Raw genomic sequence first — 13938 nt, 5'->3', positions numbered from 1 at the left:
GATCCTAATGCCTCTGTTTCTGATTGGCCGAAGCTGAACTTTCTCTCCCTGTAGCACCTCCCCCTCCGGCCCACTGATGGATTGACCCACCTGTAGGCCCTCAGGCGGAGCTCCACCAGGAGGCTCATATCCACAGTGCGGCTGTAATGCAGCACTACAGCACATGTGGTAGGTTCTCTCTCTCTCTCTCTCTCTCTCTCTCTCTCTCTCTCTCTCTCTCTCTCTCTCTCTCTCTCTCTCTCTCACACACACACACTCACAGGCACAAACTCAGAGCAGAAGAGAGACCGTCCCATTACTCCATCGGAGGCCCTGAGAGCTTGATGAGGTCTCTCTAAACTGTATCTCTCCTGTCTCTGACACTGAGGGCCAGGACGCAAGGGGAAAACAGCACTGCAGGTGTTTTTCTTTTTCCCAGTCACCAGAGAGGTACATTAGGACAGACACTACACAAAAATAAATTAGGTACAACGGGGTTGTTCATACTGTAAGACCATAAAAAAACATCAGCAAACAATATACCGAGAGGCTATAACACAGGGAAGTTATCACAAGGGATATATCCAGGGCCTAAAATTAACACTCGCCAAGCGCCAAATGCAAGGAAAAATTGCCGTTGGTGATTATATGAAACGGTGTCAATCGCCGTGCAGTGCACTAGCAATGCAGTGTTGTGAGAACATAAACAAAGGTGAACGACACACGGGACAGTTGATTGGCCAGTGCTGAATCGTCTCAAGAGTTTAAGCCTTGGTGAATTTTATAAAAAAGTTCTAGTGCAAGAAGACGCAAAAGAGAACTCAATTAGTTACTCACGCGCTGTGTGGAAAGTTTTGTCACATCCGGGCCCAGAAAGCTGCATCTTATACGTCTGATACTGAATTGAGCTTGTCTTCTTGTGCTTGAATGGACAAATTCACAAACAAATATCAAACAAGTATCCTAGTAAACATAGCTTGTTATGACTTAAGTGAACGTAAACAGTAGAGAAAAATGTGTATCTGTGTCAGTGTAATGGATCCGTGGATTAGGTCTTAACCCTTTATAAGGCACTCATTGAAATATTTGGAAATTCGAAATTTTAACCACAGAAAGCTAATGGGGGATGTTAAAGGACATTTAAACAAAAAAAAATTCTTAATTTTTTTCATCTTTGCATTGCAAATCAAGGTCAATGAAGTTACCATATATGAGCACTTGCCTGTCTAGGGTAAAATAAATTACCGAGAGTGAATTTAAAAAAAAATATGACACAAACACACACAAACTGCAAGGAACATTTATTTATTATAGGCACAAACTGCAAGGAACATTTATTTAGAGACATCTCTGTCTTGAGGTACTGATACTGGCATCTTGTGGAGGGTGCTCTGGGAGTACAGGGTCCGGGGCCCTTTCCTAAAGGTGATGATACACAGGGCAACTTTTTGAGCAATGTTGCTGGGCAATCTTACCGAGCGATTGTTGCTTGGGCACTTTCCCATTGAAATGGGCCCTATGTCTCATCTGGTTGCCCGTTAATGGCAACATTGCCCTGCAACATTGCTCAAAAAGTTGCCCTGTGTATCATCAACTTAAGGGCTATCCAGTCCCTGTACGACCGGAGCAGGAGCTTGGTTCGCATTGCCGGCAATAAGTCAGACTTGTTCCCAGTGCATGTTGGACTCCTGGCAGGGCTGCCCTTTGTCACCGGTTCTGTTCATAATTTTTATGGACAGAATTTATAGCCGCAGCCAGGGGACGGAGGGTGTCAGGTTTGGGGACCACACGATTTCATCTCTGCTGTTTGCGGATAATGTTGTCGTGCTGGCCCCATCAAGCCAGGACCTTCAGCATGCACTGGGATGGTTTGCAGCCGAGTGTGAAGCGGCTGGGATGAGAATCAGCACCTCCAAATCTGAGGCCATGGTTCTCAGTCGGAAAAGGGTGGCTTGCCCACTTCAGGTTGGTGGAGAGTTCCTGCCTCAAGTGGAGGAGTTCAAGTATCTTGGGGTCTTGTTCATGAGTGAGGGAAGGATGGAACGGGAGATTGAAGACGGATCGGTGCAGCTTCTGCAGTAATGTGGTTGATGTACCGGTCTGTCGCGGTGAAGGAGTTGCAAGGCTAAGCTCTCGATTTTCCGGTCGATCTACGTTCCTACTCTAACCTATGGTCATGAGCTTATATTTGCTCATAATTGTGTTTTATCACAAACCAATATTCAGTAATTAAAATCAATTCACACAGAACTAGGCCTCACACTGACAATAAGCACCTGTGTATGCCATTTAACTATAATTTAAAAAAAAACATACATTCATAAGGCACTTGCTAGTCTTAGGTAAACGGGGCATATGATCAAATATGGTGCATTTAGTTTTCACCCAAACATTAAGCTAATTTTTACAAATGCTATGCAAATAACAACAATCTTAATCTTTAACACAACTATTCAACCAAATAATTTGTGAGTTACATCAACTTACCATGTTTAGTTATGATGTTATTACTATAGCTGTGGGAGAAGGCAGGTTCAAAAAAGCAATATTTATGTTTTCTGCAAGATGGCTGTGTTTGAGGTGCTCCAGGCCACTGCTGATTGGTCAGATGCCTTGATGTCAATATCTGTCAGATAGCTTGATCTCCCCTGATTGGCTGAGAGAAAACCACATGACTCTAGAACTCCAAATGGAGGCAGGGGGAGGGCATTTTGAATGTGTGCGGAAGTGACTAAATATGGTTACTTGCCTCATAAAGTGACAGCAGCCTAACATTTCTAATACTGTCTGTGTTTTTAATGTTGATCAAGCAACAAAGGACAAAGGAAAAAAAAGTATTACATGGCTGGTAAAAATGTTTATGGGTGGTAAATTTTAAAAATTTCTATTTTAGTCTGTTTGATGGCTGGTTTCTATGGAAGCTTTTTTTGTTTAAAAGATAATTGCGTCTTTTTATTATCTCACTATTTTTTTATTTCTCGCAATTGTGAGTTTATATCTCACAGTTTTTACTCTTTTCCTCGGAATTGCGAGTTTATATCTCGCAACTCTGGCTTTATAACACGCAATTGCAACTTTATAACACAATTGTGACTTTATATCATGCATATAATCTCATCATATATCTCCCAATTGCGCGTTATAAAGTCAGAATTGCGAGATGTAAACTCTCAATTGTGAGGAAAAAAAGTCGCAATCACCTTTTTCATTTTTTATTCTGTTGTGGAAACAAGCTTTCATAGGTATCATTGTGACGCCATATAGTGTGACAATAATGTATATTCAGGAAAATAAACCTACAAATATTTCTTATTTTTTATATATGTTTTTTTCATGAATTTTAAATATTTTATAGAAAATAAGTGCATGTATATGGTTAGAGACAAAATATGATAAAAATAAAAATAAAAACTGATGCCAGGGATATAACAAGCTGGATCTGATGTCTCAGGCAATTTATTGTATTATATAAATAATTAAATGATATCATACATATGGTATTTGTGAATAAAATCATATTATTTCAGCCAGACAGAGAAAATAAAGTGCCAGAATAGCTGAGTAATCAGGATCACACACACACACACACACACACACACACACACACACACACACACACACACACACACACACACACACACACACACACACACACACACACACACACACACACACACACACTGTAAAAACGGATTTTTCAAAGTTGTCAATAAAACAAACAATCTTGGAATACATTTTACAAGAAATTACTATTTCAGTCTTTCTACTTCAAATTTCACATTTAATTTGGTGTTACATCCTGTACATCTTTGTAATTATTAACACTCTTTTAGAAATCTGATTTACTCATTTAACCCAAAAACAAAGAATGAATGAATGAATGAATGAATGAATACAGACATTAATCCCCCCCGCCCCCAAAACAAAAACTTCTGTCAGCATCTCTGTTTATGCTGTTTGTAGATATTTCTACATTTTCTGTGTGTGAGTGTTTATTATGTTTTAATTGCAGTGTAACTCACGGATTTGTTCTATAAAACAGACATTTTGGGATAATTAGCAAAAAAAGCAGTTGAAGTACATATGGCTCCCCTGCTTTGGCTTAGTTCTGTTCACATATGGCACTCTCTGCTGAAGCTTTTAGCTGTTTGCCAGTGTTCACTGTGTAGGGGGGGCCGCACAGACGCACAAAAACACCCTACACACACACACACACACACACACACACACACACACACACACACACACACACACACACACACACACACACACACACACACACACACACACACAGCCTCACATCGGTCATTGTGCAGCCAGGCATGAGCCACACCTGACTCACACACACACAAACAAACGCACCCTCGGACACCCACACCTTTGGCTTTCATTCCTTTAAAATAAAGTCATTGATGTCCTTTCATAAATGTTGATTTTTTCTGTTACCTGAGGGAGAATTTCTGTTTTGATAGGTGACATAAGACATAAAAAGAAACCTGCTTGATTTGGTATCGGCGAACTAAGTATGGCTCATAATCGCGCAGTGAAAATTTAGAATAGTGAGAAATCAAAACTGAGCTCACCAGCCCACTAACACATCGCCCTGGCAAATATGTTCCCGCTCCATAATTTGAGTAGGTGGCGTTACAGAGAATTTTCAGCAGCTCCTGTGGCTCACGCATTGCTGTTTCAACGGTAAACACACATGCAGATTACACCGTCATTGTACCGATTACAACATTTTCCGCTCGTGTCAAGGCAACAGTGATTAAAATATCTGTTTTCCGACCCCCTCGATCATCTTCATGAATACTGCGTGTTGTGTGCAAGCTAAGGAACACATGCTGAGACATAGTGTTGTCCACACAAACACATCTGCGCCCACAGTCACACAATATATCGTCTTTATCAATGCCGTGGCGTTCAACGAGGCCTTGCTGTGCTGCTTGTTTGAGAACGATCATTTCTGCATCACAGCTTCAATTAACCTTGTCCTGCCAAAAAAGCTGAACAGCATCAACATTAGCACAGCTCAACTCCTTAACACAATATTCAAAACGTTCACCCTTAGTTTTGTTGCGGTCCTCACATTTCATGTATGCTTTTATGCTTCAAGAAGGATGCAAAAAGCACCATAAAAAAAAAAAAAAAAAAATATATATATATATACAGGTCCTTCTCAAAAAATTAGCATATTGTGATAAAGTTCATTATTTTCCATAATGAAATGATAAAAATTAAACTTTCATATATTTTAGATTCATTGCACACCAACTGAAATATTTCAGGTCTTTTATTGTTTTAATACTGATGATTTTGGCATACAGCTCATGAAAACCCAAAATTCCTATCTCAAAAAATTAGCATATTTCATCCGACCAATAAAAAAAGTGTTTTTAATACAAAAAAAATGTCAACCTTCAAATAATTATGTTCAGTTATGCACTCAATACTTAGTTGGGAATCCTTTTGCAGAAATGACTGCTTCAATGCGGTGTGGCATGGAGGCAATCAGCCTGTGGCACTGCTGAGGTGTTATGGAGGCCCAGGATGCTTCGATAGCGGCCTTAAGCTCATCCAGAGTGTTGGGTCTTGCACAAAAACGGGTGAAATGAGAAATGGCGACACCGTCGGCAGATGGAAGAAACACGTGAAAGTGTGTGAAACTGTAGACCGTTGTGTAAAATAAATGGCAATACTGCCTCTCATAAATAACACGAAGACTTCACAAAGCAAGTCTTACAATCAACAGCCTACACGAACACCCGTTTGATCGATCTGAAACAGAAATGCAAATTAATATTTCCAAAAAGAAAAGTCAAATATGTTCTGCAATAATATTGGCATGTTATACAATTCATCCTCATAAATAAGATGGTAAACAGAACGAAATAATGTACAAAACTGATATTCTCGCCAATGTGTCCGTCTGGCGGAGCAGATATAGATGCAATTAGATAGTCAGTCAGATAGATATATAATTAGGGAGATATATAGCCTAGATAGATTTATAGACAGATAGATAAATAGTTGTATTATTTGTCCTCTGGGGAAAGTTGTTTTCATACTAAAAATGTCTTCATCAGCTACGGAATCATGGTATTCATGCATATGCCTTTAGTTTGTTTTATTTTTGATAAAATAACGTATGACGTAGCCTATGTCTCAACCATTCAGAAAGCTGCAAGAAATTACATTTGCGCTGAACTAATTCCCATTTCCAAGTAGATTATAACCAACATCTGTAGCTTGTCAGATGCAATTAAATGGAAGGAAATAAAATGCCCCATCACAATGCGTAATGACGCACAATGGCTGATCTTGCGCTCTTAGAAGATGTGGCAAATGGAAGGATTCGGAGTGAACGCATCTTCAGACAGCAAGAAGATTTGCTGGCAAATGAGGACGAGTGGCTCATGAGCCGGTTCCGACTTCCTCGAGCTGTCCTGTTGGACCTCTGCGGTCTTTTGGCCCCCGCGTTGCAGAGGAGCACTCGGTGGAACCATGCCGTGCCAGTCCCACTTCAAGTCCTAACAACACTAGGATTCCTGGCGACTGGCACTTTTCAGAGGGAATTGGCTGACGGGTCAGGCATATCTCAGCCGACCCTTAGCCGGATAATGCCAGACGTTTTAAAAGGCATAATAGCTTTGTCCCATGAGTGCATAAAGTTTCCATACACGGCGGGTGAACAGGCAAACAAGAAAGCTCAATTTGCAGCTATGTACGGTTTCCCAAACGTTATCGGTGCTATTGACTGCACTCATGTTGCCATAAGGGCACCGAATGTGAATGAAAATGCTTTCATTAATCGAAAGCATTTCCATTCGATCAATGTCCAAATTATTTGTGATGCAGACATGTTGCTCACTAACGTAGTAGCTCGGTGGCCTGGGTCAACCCATGACTCATTCATTTTAAGACACAGCAGTGTTGGGCGCAGACTCGAGGCTGGTGCTGTGCATGATGGCTGGCTTCTAGGTAGGCTACGTTTGATTACTAGACATTTTACTGTACTTCAAAGTCTTAACCCTTTCACTATCCTTGCAGGGGACAGTGGATATCCCCTCAAACAGTGGCTGCTTACACCTTTCCTCAATCCACATAATGCAGAGGAAAGGCACTACAACATGTGCCACAGCCGAGCTCGCGCTATAGTGGAGCGCACCATCGGCCTGTTTAAGGGCAGATGGCGCTGCCTCGACTGCACTGGAGGGAGGTTATTGTACACTCCTGAAAAGGTGTCCAAAATCGTGCTGGCATGTGCTGTGCTACACAATGTGGCACAGCTTAAAAACGTGCCTCTACCCCCTGACGCCGATTGCTGTGTTGGCCCCAACCCTGACCCCCATCCCCAGGCATTTGAGCCAAATGCTGCTGCTGTGCGCCAGCGTTTGGAAGTGATGCGTCGCTTGTAAAGAACAACAAAAGGTGTGGAAAAAATATATTATTTATTCAAGAATTCCCTCATTGTGCTGTTTATTTCAGTTAGGACAGTCTTGATTTCACCCAACTCCTTTGCCACCTCTCTGACTGAGTTAATGACTTCCCTCTGCATTTCAAGGACTGCATCGGTGAGGACACGCCCGCTGCTGGAGGGTTGAGAGCCGCGTGCCGTGGAGACGCTGGGCACAGACGGCTGCTCAGCTGCAGCCTCTGAACCACTGGCACTGGCCCAGCTAGAACACCCAGCGACTGAAATAAAGATTGTTCTATATGAATAAATTGTAATCGTGTAGCCTACATACATGTGACTTGACTGCATTCATTTGACTTATTTCACTTACCTGTGTCATCCGGTGCATCTGGCGCGTCAGTGTCCCCCTCCGCCTCAGTCACCACTCCACTTAATAGGGATTCCCCAATAATTGCCGACAGTCTCTCATCAAGAGGGGTCAGCTCCGGTGTCCCCTTTCCCCCACCCGTGGCAGACACACCCTGGCGATGGAGCGCTAGACGCTTTTTTGCCTCGACTTTGATGTCTGACCATTTCTTTTTTATTTCGGCCACAGTCCGAGGTTGTGAGGCTACAGCATTTACAGCGTTTCCAACCTTTTGCCACTCAAGTGCCCTTTTGGCATTAGTAATGCCCACACTGTGCCCTCCAAACAACATTTTTCTCCTCTTTTCCACCTCGCCAACTTCTACTTCACATTGAGTGAAGTTAGGTTTTTTTGATTTCCTCTCTATGTTTGCCATAATTTCACAATCTATGAATATTAACTTGTGGGCGTTTCACGGACTATTTATGGGCAACTATGGGCGTGACATGAAGCCGCAAAAGCTGCGCTACATTTAGAATTGATTGGGATTTATTAAGGAAAAAATGCGTAGGATGTGCGTGCGCACGGTTTTATAAATCCGAATATTTCTGTGCGTACGCACGTCCTATGTTTCATCCGTACGCCACTTCTGACGCAAAACCTACGCAAAGTTTTATAAATGAGGCCCCAGGTAAGGAGAGTTGGCAGGCCAATTGAGCACAGTAATACCATGGTCAGTAAACCATTTACCAGTGGTTTTGGCCCTGTGAGCAGGTGCCAGGTCGTGCTGAAAAATGAAATCTTCATCTCCATAAAGCTTTTCAGCAGATGGAAGCATGAAGTGCTCCAAAATCTCCTGATAGCTAGCTGCATTGACCCTGCCCTTGATAAAACACAGTGGACCAACACCAGCAGCTGACATGGAACCCCAGACCATCACTGACTGTGGGTACTTGACACTGGACTTCAGGCATTTTGGCATTTCCTTCTCCCCAGTCTTCCTCCAGACTCTGGCACCTTGATTTCTGAATGACATGCAAAATTTGCTTTCATCCGAAAAAAGTACTTTGGACCACTGAGCAACAGTCCAGTGCTGCTTCTCTGTAGCCCAGGTCAGGCGCTTCTGCTGCTGTTTCTGGTTCAAAAGTTGCTTGACCTGGGGAATGCGGCACCTGTAGCCCATTTCCTGCACACGCCTGTGCACGGTGGCTCTGGATGTTTCTACTCCAGACTCAGTCCACTGCTTCCGCAGGTCCCCCAAGGTCTGGAATCGGTCCTTCTCCACAATCTTCCTCAGGGTCCGGTCACCTCTTCTCGTTGTGCAGCGTTTTTTGCCACACTTTTTCCTTCCCACAGACTTCCCACTGAGGTGCTTTGATACAGCACTCTGGGAACAGCCTATTTGTTCAGAAATTTCTTTCTGTGTCTTACCCTCTTGCTTGAGGGTGTCAATGATGGCCTTGTGGACAGCAGTCAGGTCGGCAGTCTTACCCATGATTGCGGTTTTGAGTAATGAAACAGGCTGGGAGTTTTTAAAAGCCTCAGGAATCTTTTGCAGGTGTTTAGAGTTAATTAGTTGATTCAGATGATTAGGTTAATAGCTCGTTTAGAGACCCTTTTCATGATATGCTAATTTTTTGAGATAGGAATTTTGGGTTTTCATGAGCTGAATGCCAAAATCATCAGTATTAAAACAATAAAAGACCTGAAATATTTCAGTTGGTGTGCAATGCATCTAAAATATATGAAAGTTTAATTTTTATCATTACATTATGGAAAATAATGAACTTTATCACAATATGCTAATTTTTTTAGAAGGACCTGTATATATATATATATATATATATATATATATATATATATATATATATATATATATATATATATATATATATATATATACACACATTTACGTCCACATCATTTTATTTTGCTTTTGCCATATACGTAATGACAGCTCCACCTTGAATTTCAAACTCAGTTTTAATCTGATAGAAAGCAGTAAATAATGCAATGTCTTTCATGTCACATTTGTGTGGCCTGTATAATTTGGTGTGTGCATTTCTGCTTCAGGGTCCAACCTGCTTCTCCTTTCACACATAATCAACAGACAGAAGCCCTGCTAGCCTGAGGGTCATGTGAGGACCTCTCCGTGACCCCTGACCTCATCCTGAACCAAGACCCTCGAGTTCATCCACATCTGCGGCTGTAGAGAAGGTCACCGGGGAGTTTGCCTTTACTGTGACATAACAAGCAGAATGAGGTTTGTTATTAAAATGGCATAAAGTTTGTTAAATCAAAGTTTGTGATTTAATTAGTTAGAATAGCAGCAACAGTAATTATCTGCTTCACAAAATAATCACACATTAATTAGGCAGCAGGCTACATGCATTTTATTAGAATTACAAGAGCACTGTAATGTAAATCAAGCCCAAATTAGACTATTTGAAAATAGATTATATGAAATTCATAATGCGCTTTGTAGGCCATTATGTCTTTGCGTAGATATTTGTTACCACAGATAATAATTCAGTCAGTCAGTTGCAAATCATTAAAAATGTTTAAAACAACAAATAATAACATTTTCTATGAATCTGTGTTTGTAATAGATTATAAAAATATATGTTGTTGTTGTTTTTTTTGGTCAATATATTATTTCAATATTTTGGAACTAAACGCAGTACAGTCAATCAGTTACAAATCCTTGAAAATAAGAGATTAAAACAATAAATAATGAACATTTTCTATGAATCTGTGTGTATAATACATTATAGAAATATATATGTAATTTTTATGTTAATATTATATTATTTCAATATTTTTCAATTTCACGCAGTACAGTTAAATTAGATACAAATCCTTGAAAATAAATGATTGAAACAATAAATAATCAAATTTTCTATGAATCTGTGTGTATAATACATTCCTGAAAAATATATGTATTTTTTTTTTTGTCAATATTATATTATTTCAATATTTTGGAATTACACACAATATAGTCAATCAGTTACAAATCCTTGAAAATAAATAATTAAAACAATAAATGATAACATTTTCTATGAAATATATACATATTTATGTCAATAATATTATGATATATTATTTTCAAAATTAGCAAGAGGCCGCTTGCATTCTGTTATAAGGTATTATGATATGAATACTTTTATAATGTATTACATACTAAATTCAAAGAAATTCATTAATGTAATCATGTATTTTCGTGTCAATCAATTGTAAGTGACTGCATATTTTCCAAGAATCAAGGTCATCCCCACTGATAGGTTTCCCTGTATGTTCACTCTTTCTGATGAGGGCCAACAACTAAAAGACTCCTTAGTTGGCTAAGCAGTTTGTTTAAAAGCCCTAATGGAATATTCAGAGCTAATTCAAACGCTTTCTGATAACTTAAGACGGCTTGCGGTGTGATCTCTCTCCCTCCTCAAAATATTTGCCATGAAGGACTCGAGCTTTGAAATGTATAAAGTGCACCCATTCAGCGGAGCATATCTGTGAGTGCACATCAAAGTGCTGTGAAGTGCTCAGATCTGCTTTGCTCAGTGGAATATGTGTGGATGTGAGAATCTGCCTCTGTTATTGCGATTCAGGACATGAATCTCTAAACTAGCTTGATATGCACGCCTGTTATTTGTAAATACACTTCAAACATCTCAATGGTAGTTTGCAACACAGGGGAGTAAATCACATTTTATTTAAAGTATTTCTACTGTTGGATGTCCTCAGAAGCATTCTCGCCGTGTTACACCATCTCACTCAGCTCACAGCCCGTTCCCGAGCGCTTTCAAGAGGACATCTTGTTTTAAAAAACGGGATATTTACAGGTCATCAATTCGGTGGCACGTGTTCTGTTTAATGCGGTATTTGGATCTCGTGTTGTTCTCGCCACCTCAGATGCCCTGATGCTAGACACAAACATTCGGACTTTCCTTTTCTCTCTCCATCTGTCAGTCTATCTCTCTTTCTCACTCTCGCTTTCTGTGCGTGTATGTGTGTGCGTGCGCGTGTGTGTTTGTCTCTGGGACCGTTCTGTAATTCTGTACTGGAACAACGCTAGGATAATGTAGAGGGTAATGCCTCCCCGGAGACACACAGATGCTGGGTAACACCGAGTCCAAACAGCCCAGGCTCAAGCCTCCCAAGCGGGTTGCTGTACAAATGCAGCCTTTGATGTGTGATTTGGAGAGACCAGGGGCTCAGAACACTAGAGTCTTACACTCAATTCAGGTTAACCTGGAGCCAACCCCTGTGTGTGTGTGTGTGTGTGTGTGTGTGTGTGTGTGTGTGTGTGTGTGTGTGTGTGTGTGTGTGTGTGTGTGTGTGTGTGTGTGTGTGTGTGTGTGTGTGTGTGTGTGTGTGTGTGTGTGTGTGTGTGTGTGTGTGTGTGTGTGTGTGTGTGTGTGTGTGTGTTTGCCATTTTGCTGTCTTTTCTGTTAGGAAAGCTACTTTGAAACTGTACAAGCAATTACAAGCTATAAGTATTAAAGTTGATGTACTGCAGCACGGTACCCATTTAAAAAAAGTTGTTAGCTATACCACTAAGAAAAAGTAGCTAGCAAAGCGACACAATTGTTTTAAAAATACAAGTATAGCTTTTAATGCCATGTCAGCAGCTGAGGCTATTTTCATGGCAAGAATTGAGTTAAAATTTGTAATTTTTACTAGAATAAAAAGAAAAGAAAAAAAGAAAAAGAAAAGAAAAATACAGCAATTAAGATTTACTGGTCAAATTTTACTAAACGAAACTAAGACCTTAAGTGAGCTTAGATAACACTTGCATTAAAAGCAGGACAGTCCAATAAAAATATGTTTATTGGAAACTGAAAAGGAAAAATGTACAACTAATTAAGCAAGAAACAGTCTAGTTTGTTTTATTTTTACTATGTTGTTAAATATTTATTGTAGTATTTTTCATTTTTGTCTTTATTTATATGTATGTACAGTATAGGCTACTACATTTTTTAAATTATTGTTAGACATATTTCATGTATTTCATAACATATTTGATGTTAATATTTAAAAGGTTTTCACACGGAAATCTTTATAAAATTTTAAATTTTATAAATTATAATTGTATTTAATAAAATATTCTATTCTATAATATAATAATAATAATAATAATAATAATAATAATAATAATGAACATTAAATAACATTAAATGATTTTATTTTAATAAATATTGCACGTTATTAAATAATTAAATATTTTATGCTGTGTTTATAATTTTATTATAATTATGTATTTATAATTTTATTATAATTATGTATTTATAATTTTCTATAATATTTTACTTATAATATATATTGTTCATAATTGTATAAGATATATAAATAACTGGACAGGGAAGATATGAAATGACCATCTAAACAAACTGCAGATTAATGAAAAGCTATAGCACTGTTGTGTGATTGTCACTCTAATGAAAAATGTAGTTGTGTTAGTACCATCGCCAACAGTGGCGTTCAAATTGCTTGATGTGATTGGCCATTTGTGTTTGAGGCCTTTTGTGTCTCACCACGAACATTTTGCCCTGTGCAGTTATTGCGGCCCGTTAAAATAATTAGAGAATAAATAAATGACAATCAGGAGATGAAATGAAAATGTGATGGTGTGTTAAAAGGTGTAAAGAGGGACGGATTGGGAAGGACTGATTGGAGAAGAAAGGGTGTAGGATGAACAGAAAAAGAGAGAGATTCAATGTCCTCCAGGTGCCACTACTCGCATGATTTCATCTCAGGGCCATAATCAACCCTCTTAATGAAATACGTAATTAACATATTATAATTGTGGTAAGGATGGTTTTGACAGAAATCATTTTCCATATCTAATACTATGCTAATTTAATCTGTTCCTCACTCCCCGACATGACCCTCGCTGATTAAGTTTCATGGCAGATTTCTTCCTCTGCCTGCCATCGTGCGCGTGTGTGAGACGGAAAGTGTGTGCCTGTGCGCTTGTGTGAGCGGATGCGGCCGTTTATGTATGTGTGTGTGTGTTTGTACCTGTGTGTGTGTGGTCAGATCCTGATGGATGGACGTTCTGCTGAAGTCTCTGTCTCAAACATGGCTGTCAGACTGAGCTGGGACAGACTGCAGCAGATGGCAGAGACAGGCAGGAGACTGGAAGAGTTACAGCAGGTCTGCCCTCCTCCACGTGGGAGGCGGAGAGCAGAGGAGAGGA

Source organism: Siphateles boraxobius, unplaced genomic scaffold (assembly GCF_051911475.1).
Source record: "Siphateles boraxobius isolate OS27281-9 unplaced genomic scaffold, OSU_SipBor_1 33, whole genome shotgun sequence".
NCBI lineage: Eukaryota > Metazoa > Chordata > Actinopteri > Cypriniformes > Leuciscidae > Siphateles > Siphateles boraxobius.
This window is presented reverse-complemented; position numbering follows the sequence as displayed.